This window comes from Colobus angolensis, unplaced genomic scaffold (assembly GCF_000951035.1).
Source record: "Colobus angolensis palliatus isolate OR3802 unplaced genomic scaffold, Cang.pa_1.0 Scaffold74, whole genome shotgun sequence".
Taxonomy (NCBI): Eukaryota; Metazoa; Chordata; class Mammalia; order Primates; family Cercopithecidae; genus Colobus; species Colobus angolensis.
Genome location: NW_012121154.1, coordinates 7,434,164 through 7,443,559, shown reverse-complemented (window position 1 = coordinate 7,443,559; position 9,396 = coordinate 7,434,164). Strand labels below are relative to the sequence as shown.

The window sequence follows — 9,396 nt, the reverse complement described above, 5'->3', positions numbered from 1 at the left end:
TCTATCTTTACTAATTTTTTAACTATTTTATCTATCAAGTTAAAAACATGAATTGAAATATTCTACTGTAGGAATAGATGTATAAAGTTTCTCCCTATTGTTTTATCAATATTTCTATTAATATATTTTGAGGCTAGTTTATTAATGTATGCTTGTTTTCTTCATGAACATTTTGCAGGGAAATTATCTAGTCGTAAGGATTCTTTTTGTCTTAAAGTTTATTCTCTCTTAAAAGACATATTTTTGCTGGGTAAAAACGTTTTGATTTCTAATCATTGTCATAATACTGTAGAGATATTATTTTAGTCTTTTGGTTTAATTTATTGCTGTGAGATATCTTCCCTTGGTGTAATTTATGTTACTTTAAAATGATTGCTCTTTACACTCTAGTTTTTTTTTTTTTTCTTTTCCTTCTTAATTTTTTTAATTTTGGTGCACTGCAACTGCCATATCATGTGACTAAGTATGTACTATTTACTGCGTGTATTAGCTTCTTCTATCTGTGGATTCAAGTTTGGCATTACTTCTGAAATGTTGTCAGTCATTTTTCTTTAAATATTCCCGCCTCTTCATTTCCACTGTATTTTCCACTAAACTCGACTCGCATTATTTTATCTTCAATATTTTTAAACTTCTCATTTATATTTGTCTTCTGGCTTATCTATACTGCATATTTCTTCCAATTTTCTTTTCTTTTTTTTCCTTTTTTTTTTTTTTCAGGCTTAATTCACTTTATTTTTCTTGTATAAAAACCCTATGTTGTAGCCACAGCTGGAGCCTGGGTCCATGGCACAGAGACTCTGGTGTGGGTCTTGACAAGGTGGTCAGTGAATTCTTGATAGAGAGACTTGGTAAATACAGTCTCCTTCCAGAGGTCAGGGGTCAGGTAGCTGTAGGTCTTAGAAATAGCATCAAAGGTGGCCTTAGTGAAGTTGCCCAGGGTGGCAGTGCAGCCCGGGCTGAGGTGTAGCCGTCATGAGCAGCTTCTTGGGCACAGGCGCTGAGACGATGCCAGTGTCCCTGGGTGCAGGGATGAGGCGCACCAGCACAGAGCCGCAGCGGCCTGTCACCTTGCAAGGGACGGTGTGGGGCTTGCCGATCTTGTTCCCCCAGTAGCCTCTGCGCACGGGGACAATGGAGAGTTTGGCCAGGATGATGGCCCCACGGATGGTGGTGGCCACCTCCTTGGAGCACTTAACACCCAGGCCGACGTGGCCATTGTAGTCCCCAATAGCAACGCCTTGAACCTGGTGTGCTGGCCAGCACGGGTCTGCTTCTGCAGTGGCATAATCTTCAAAACCTCGTCTTTGAGAGAGGCCCCCAAGGAAAAGTCAATGATCTCAGATTCCTTAATGGGCAGGGAGAAGAGGTAGATCTCCTCCAGGGACTTGATCCTCATGTCCTTGACCAAGCAGCCCAGCTTGGTGACGAGCATCCACTACTTATCCTCGGCCTTGCCTCCGCGAGCTCTGCAGCCCCAGCCCCATCCACGGCCGCGACCCTGGCCCCGGATGCCACTGCCGAAACCTCCCTGAAAGCCACCGTGGTTCCCCATCCCAGGGCCACCAGGGCCTCTGGGCCCTGCCGCTGCACCGGCATCATCCGCCATTTGGTGTTTTCTCAGAGCAGAAGCTTCTTCCAATTTTGAAATATCTGTTCAGAGTGGTGTTTGTTTGTTTTTGTTTTTTTTGTTTTTTGTTTTTGAGACAGAGCCTTGCTCTGTCACCCAGGCTGGAGTGCCCTGGTACGATCTTGGCTCAATGCAGCCTCCGCCTGCTGGGTTCAAGAGATTCTGGTACCTCAGCCTCCAGAGTAGCTGGAACTACAGGCACCTGCCTTCATGCCTAGCTAATTTTTGTAGTTTTAGTGGAGACGGGGTTTCACTATGTTGGCCAGGCTGGCCTCAAAGTCCTAACCTCAATTGATCTACCTACATCAGCCTTCAGGATTTTGAACTTTTTTTTCCACACATGAAATATTTTCAGTTAAAGTTAAAATTATTATTTTCTTAGTAATTTCATTTTTTTTTTCATATTTTGCTGAACATCCCTAATAGCCTCTGTTGACAGCTTAGTGTTTTATTCCATCCTCTTACTTCAGGGCTTGGCAAACTTTTCCATAAGTATCCAGATGTTAAATATTTTCGGGCCATGGACTATACAGTCTTTGTTATAACCATTCAACTCTGCTGTTACAGTATAAACGCAACCATAGTAATGCAAAAACAAATGTAGTGGCTGTGTTTCAATAAAATTTTATTTACAAAAACATGTGGCTGGAGTATGGACTATAGTTTGCCAACCTCTGTCTATTTGTTTATACATTACATATATAGCTATTTTATTTCTATGGATGGATGGATGGATAGATGGATAGAGCTGATAGATGATGGAAAGAGAGAGAGAGATTCAAGAACTACAAAGAACACCACTAAGATATTTCACAAGAAGATCTTAGTGAAAACTCCAAGGTCAAAATGAAGGAAAAAATGTTAAATGCAGCTAGAAAAAAAGGCCAGGTTGCCTACACAGGGAAGCCTATCAGACTAACAGTGGACCTCTCAGCAGAAACCCTACAAGCCAGGAGAGAGTGGAGGCCAATGTTCAACATTCTCAAAAAAAAGAATTTTCAACACAGAATTTCATATCCAGTCAAACTAAGCTTCATAAATGAAGGAGAAATCAAATCCTTTCCAGACAAGCAAATGGTGAGGGATTTCATCACCACCAGGCCTGCCTTGAAAGAGCTCTTGAAGGAAGCACTAAATTTGAGAAGGAAAACCCAATACCAGCCCCTGCAAAAACACACCAAAATAAAAACACCAATGACACTATGAAGAAACTGCATCAACTAGTGTGCAAAGTAATCAGATTGCATTGTGATGACAGGATCAAATTCACACATAACAATATGAACCTTAATTGTAAATGGGCTAAATGCCCTCATTAAAAGACACAGATGAAGAGTCAAGACCCATTGGTGTGCTATATTCAGGAGACTCATCTCATGTGCAAAGACACACATAAGCTCAAAATAAAAGGATGGAGGAAAATTTACCAAGCAAATGGAAAGCAAAAGAAAAAAATGCAGAGGTTGTAGTCCTATCCTCTGACAAAACAGACTTTAAACCAACAAAGATGAAAAAAACAAAGAAAGGCATATCAATTCAACCAGAAGAGCTAACTATTCTAAATATATATGTACCAAATGCAGGCACACCTAGGTTTATAAAACAACTTCTGGGAGACCAACAAAGAGACTTAGATGCCCATCCAATAATACTGGGGAGACTTTAACACCACACTGTCAATATTACACAGATCAATGAGAGAGAAAATTAACAAGGCTGTTCAGGACTTAAGCTAATCTGTGAATCAAGTGGATCTACTAGATATTGACAGAACTCTCCACCCTAAATCAACAGAATATACATTCTTCTCAGTTCCACATGGCACTTATTCTAAAATCTACCACATAATTGGAAGTAAAACACTCCTAAGAAAACGCAAAAGAACTGAAATCATAACAGTCTCTCAGACCACAGTGAAATCAAATTATAACTCGGGTTTAAGAAAGTCACTGAAAACCACACAACTGCATGGAAATTGAACAACCTGTTCCTGAGTGACTTCTGGGTAAATAATGAAATTAAGGCAGAAATAAAGCTTTGAAATCAATGAAAACAAATCTCTGGGACACAGTTAAAACAATGTTTAGAGGGAAATTTATAGCACAAATGCCCACATCAGAAAGCTGGAAAGATCTCAAATCAATGCCCTAATAACATCACAATTAAAAGAGCTAGAGAAGCAAGAGCAAACAAATCCAAAAGCTAGCAAAAGACAAGAAATAACTAAGATCAGAACAGAACTGAAGGAGATAGAGACATGAAAAACCCTTCAAGAAAATCAATGAATCCAGCAGCTGGGCTTTTCTTTCTTTTTTCTTTTTTTTTTTTTTTCAAAGAGTAGATAGACCACTAGCTACACAGAATAGATAGACCACTAGCTAGAATAATAAAGAAGAAAAGAGAGAAGCATCAAATAGACACAATAAAAAGGGATAAAGGGGATATCACCGCTAACTCCACAGAAATACAAACTACCATGAGAGAATACTATAAACACCTCTATACAAATAAACTGGAAAATCTAGAAGAAATGGATAAATTGCTGCACACATACACCCTCCCAAGACTAAACAAAGAAGTCAAATCCCTGAATGGACCAATAACAAGTTCTGAAATTGAGGCAGCAATTAATATACCACCTACAAAAAAAATCCCAGAACCAGATGGATTCACAATTGAATTCTACCAGAGACACAAAAAGGAGCTGGTACCATTCCTTTTGAAACTATTCCAAACAATTGAAAAGAACGGACTCCTCCCTAACTCATTGTATGAGGCCAGCATCATCCTGATACCAAAACCTGGCAGAGACAGAACAAAAAAAGAAAACTTCAGGCCAATATCCCTCATGAATATCGATGCGAAAAACCTCAATAAAATACTGGCAAACTGAATCCAGCAGCATTTCAAAAAGCTTATCCACCACAATCAGTTTATTTTGTCCCATGGGGTGCTCACTTGATGTGGTGTTCTTCCCCTTCCCCTCGGAATGGGGCTTCCTGAGAACCAAACTCTAGTGATTGTTTTTGCTCTTCTGGATCTAGCTACTGGGCTTCGGGCTGGTGCTGGGGAGTATCTGCAAAGAGTCCTGTGATGTTATCTGTCTTCAGTTCTTGCAGCCATGGACACCAGCATTTGCTCCGGTGGAGGTAGTAGGGGAGTGAATTGGACTCTGTGAGAGTCCTTGGTTGTGTTTTTGTTTAGTGCACTGGTTTTGTGTTGGCAGGCCTCCAGCCAGGAAGTGGAGGTTTCAAGAGTCCATCAGCTGCAGTCTTATAAGGAGGTTGCATACTTGCCCTAGGGACACCTGGTTATGTACTCAGGTTTCTCAGGTGGTGGGCAGGGCCATAGAAGTCCCAAGAGATTATGACCTTTGTCTTTGGCTACCAGGGTGGGTAAAGAAAGACCACCAGGTGGGGTCAGGGATAGGCATTTAGTATATTCAGAAGCATTTTATTCTTTTTGATGCTCTTTTAAATGGAATTGCTTTCTTAATTTCACTTTGGATCACTAGTATATAAAAATAAAATTAATTTTTGTATATTGATCCTGTACCCCACAACTTTACTTGATCTATATTAGTTCTAATAGTATTTCAGTGGATGCTTAGAATTCTTCATATATAAGTTCATGTTATTTGCAAATAAAGATAATTTTTTTTTCTTTCCAATCTTGATGTCTTCAAGATAATTTTGATGGTGGAGAAGAACCAGGTACTGTCAGCTAGCTGAAAGCACACAGCAAAAGACATAAATTGATGGTTGAAGTTCTGATTAAATGAATATCAGATAGGTGCACTGCAAATTCTGTTTGAAGCAAAGTTGCTGACCTTTTACCTAGGGTTCCTTAAACTCTCCCTGTTTAGAAATGTCATTAATCTAAGAGTTTGAAAAGAGACTGAATGAACCTTCAGTGGAAGCAGATCAAATTAGAAGGTTATAGGTTCACAGGGGCATTGAACTTACAGGACCATAATATATATTTTACTGGCATAGCAAGAAGATTAAAATAGATGGCATCATAGTATCATGCCGTATTCACAACATGTACATATATGTGAGCATATAAGGATAATCAATTTTATAAAAAGTAATCAAAATTAGGATGACAAAGAAGCAACCATGACCAAAAAAATCATACAAGGTTTCCTTTTTTTTGCCAGATATTGTTGCTCAAAACCAGTTTCAGCAATGTATATATCTCATAGTTTAAGTATAATGTAAATAACTACCATACCTATAAAACCCATATTGCATGTTCTAAGACATTAGCCAGCCTGGGCGACAGAGCGAGACTCCGTCTCAAAAAAAAAAAAAAGAAATTGTAAAACTAACTTTTATGGTTGTCCTTTTTAGACAGACCTTTCAAGCATATCCTGTAAGTATAACATGCTACTATTTTTGCCAATAATTGCCAGTAATTTCTCTTCACTTTTACCTTTAGAGGCAGTATGAGGAAATATTTGAAGTTATACTACCACAAGGTGCCCTACAAATTATTTTTTTCTCTGGGTACTTCTTGGCAGCTGTCTGCATGACATGTGATACAGTCTAATCCTAGGGTTTGATAAGTCCATTTCATGGTTATAACATAAAGCTTTCATGAAACTGTATAAGGAGAAATGAATAAAACTCACCCAGAAGATAAATGTGGAAGTTTTGGCGGGGAATCTACATTTTCCTGTTGCTAATAGTTTTAATTTACCAGACTGACTTGCTTTTAAATTACAAAATTTTTAAAGTTTCCTCCAAATCATCAAAATAGGACTGAATTCTAAACTTAAAAGAAGTTCAACTTTACATTGTATTAGTCTTCCCTCAACCCCAGTCTAAAAAAGAACAGACTGCATTTGATATTAACGAAAAAAATGCTTTCTATTTGCATATCAAATGTTTAAAGCACTCTTCATACATTATCTTGATCTACTCAAAATTTTTGCACCTTAAATTAGTGGTAAATAATAATTTTTAATAGACCCTAAATTCCTCAAAGTCTAGTAGTGTGTTTTTAATTTGCTTTTCTTTTCTTTTGAAGTTGTGTCTTTAAAAATTATACTTCAATTTTTCATGAAATGTGTGGCAAAACATTATTACAGCATCCCTTACTGTACGTTCATATCTATCCATTTGACTAAGCATAGAGGTACCAATGTGTTAGATGATTATAAAGTTTCTTCTTACTTGCTTATAAGACTCATCTCAGATTTATCCATTCTACATTAAGTAGGTTTTAATTAAGCTACTATGAATTTAAAGTTTAATTAGCTAGTGCTTCTGGTAAAAAATGTAGCTGCTGAGAAAAAAATCATATAGCTGCTGATAGCTTGTTGCTAGCTTGGCAGCTCATGACTGCACTGTGGTGTGCCCTGCTGGACATCAACAATTTCAGAGAATGTTAGCATCAGATGAGAGCACTCTGTCATCAGAATGGAACAAGACAACACACTACAAATGCAGACATCACAGTGACAAATATCCTTCTCTCCTGGCAAATATGAATGACTACTGCTGCTTCTCCAGTGACAATTCCAGCCCAACTTAGCGTCTCCCACCTCCTAGACAAATTAATAGTATACTGAAATACAAATTGGTTCTACTACCTGATAGTACCTAATTCCAAACAAACCAATAGTTCCTTAAACTTTCCCTCAAATTACCCAGAATAAGATTGAATTTATAATAATCCTATCATAAGTCTCTTACTTAACTCCTTCTCCACAATTTCCGTGGTGCATGATTTTCTTTACTGTAGCAAATTAATATACATAAATGTGTTTGACTATAATAGGTATGTTTCTGGTGGTCTTTGGGTAGTGGGATTCATATATGCAAACATACACATATTTGGTCATGTATATTTAGAGCTACGTGCAATGACAGAGGGAGATACAGATACAGACAGAAAAAAAAAAATATGCCAGTTTCCTGGAAAGAACTTATCAAATATTTAAGAAGTGCTAGATGAACAGCTGGACACTTGCACAAAATTAATGGAGAATAGTAATTTTCTGGCCAACACATTATAATATAACTAGGATTGGGTGAGTCTGCATGATTTGAAAGAGACAGCAAAGCAAAGAACCCTATACGAGCTTTGAATTTTAAGAAAGTGAGCGTCTATTCCAGGAAAGCATTACTCTTTAAATGCTGCAAAATCTTGGAAAAGCACAAACAGTTGTCAATCCCCACTACTCTGGTGTTTTATGAAGAGCTGATCCTGAGCCACTGGAGGCTCTCCTGGAAGTTTCTTCTTCACTTCTTATTCAGGTCTGTTAAAATTTTGCTATTTTCAAACATGATGTTTCTTTGTTCCTAATGTTCCTGTGTAACTGTAGTCTTTCGGGCACACAATGAGGAAATTGGCCTTCAGATCTTATTTTAACACTCAATATTTGTAGCCACTGTGCTCAAATAGTCTTTTCAGTCAGGTCTCATTTCTCATTAGTTCCTGGATAAGCCAAGGACTTCACTCCAATTTGCTGTGAGCCGTGGTACCATTTTGAATTCTTCTCAGACCCTTTCTGCTTCCATCAGTTTGGTTTGTCACACTGACATCTGGTGGACGAGACGTTTGGTCCCAAACACTTCATCATGATACTTCATTTCAAATCAGTCACCACCAGTCACCACCTTAGATCAAACAAATGGTTGCCAATAAAGTGTTTGGCTATTTGAACTCTTGTTTTTGTTTTTTTCTTGTTTTCCACCGCTTCACCAATCTCAACTAGTTTTCTTCAACCTCCCAGGAGCTCTCAAATTTTCTCAAGACAGGAGTCACAAGAACAAATGCAGATTTATATGTCAGTAGTGATCAGCCAACTTAGATTGTGCCTATATGTAGGTATTAATTTTAATCCTTGATTAATTTTACTGGTTCAGCTAATCTAGATGGACTTTATGAACTGATATAGTCTTAAGTAGAGGCAAATCCAATATTTTTCTCTAAACTGTGAAGACAATTGAAACTGTTACAGGAATGGAGGCCGTCTAACTAATAGAAAGCTGTGAAATATACTTGTAGCACAGATTTTGCTTTTGAGGCCGCCTACATTTGTAGCAAAGATTTCACAGGCATTCACTTTTTTTCTTCACAAATTAAATGGGCAACCCATTCTTGATTAGTTAAATAATACATCGTAAATGAAAAGATTTAAATGATTTTTACATTATGAAGGATTCTGAATTAGTATTTATCTTTATAATTATCTGTCATGTTAAAGATTTAGGCATCAGTAAATGAAGCCCTTTAAGATGTGTATATGGAATGCTGACAGTGAAAAGTCTAGTGAAACGGTAGCTTCTCTAGGAAATGCATTGAATTTGATTTTATCAGAAATAATGTATCCTATAAGATTTATAATTATTAAATAAACCATTTAAAAGAAGATACCTTCATTGTTTGCTAGTATGCAGTAAAAATGGGAAAATACAAAACAAGCAGCATAGTCAATAGTTTTTTTAATGGAATAAAAGTTAAATAGAATCAGTTCTTGTGAAATAGAGAAAACTTAATTTTAGATATTTCTGTGACAGTAAAGATAGTATAACAATAAGCCAGAGGCATGAGACACTTTCCAGTTGATTTTAAATACTGCAGTTTTATTTTCTCAATCTACACTTTTAAGTAATATTACACAGAGAATGTAGTGGGTTCATTAACTACAGTAAATGTAAAACATAAACATACTACTGAAATAGGCATTTTTTTAAAAATCATCTTCCTAGTCAGGCTAACTTTACTCTCTGCATCTCAAATTCTTATATGTA

At 37.3% G+C, this 9,396-nt stretch overlaps 1 pseudogene across 1 annotated transcript; it reads right to left on the bottom strand.

Annotated features, from left to right (window-relative positions):
• Positions 1-715: 715 nt before the first annotated feature.
• On the bottom strand, positions 716-1,609 carry LOC105501683 (annotated as a pseudogene). Its single transcript, XR_001000222.1, has one exon. The product of XR_001000222.1 is annotated as a 40S ribosomal protein S2 pseudogene (transcript).
• Between the last annotated feature and the right edge of the window lie 7,787 nt (positions 1,610-9,396).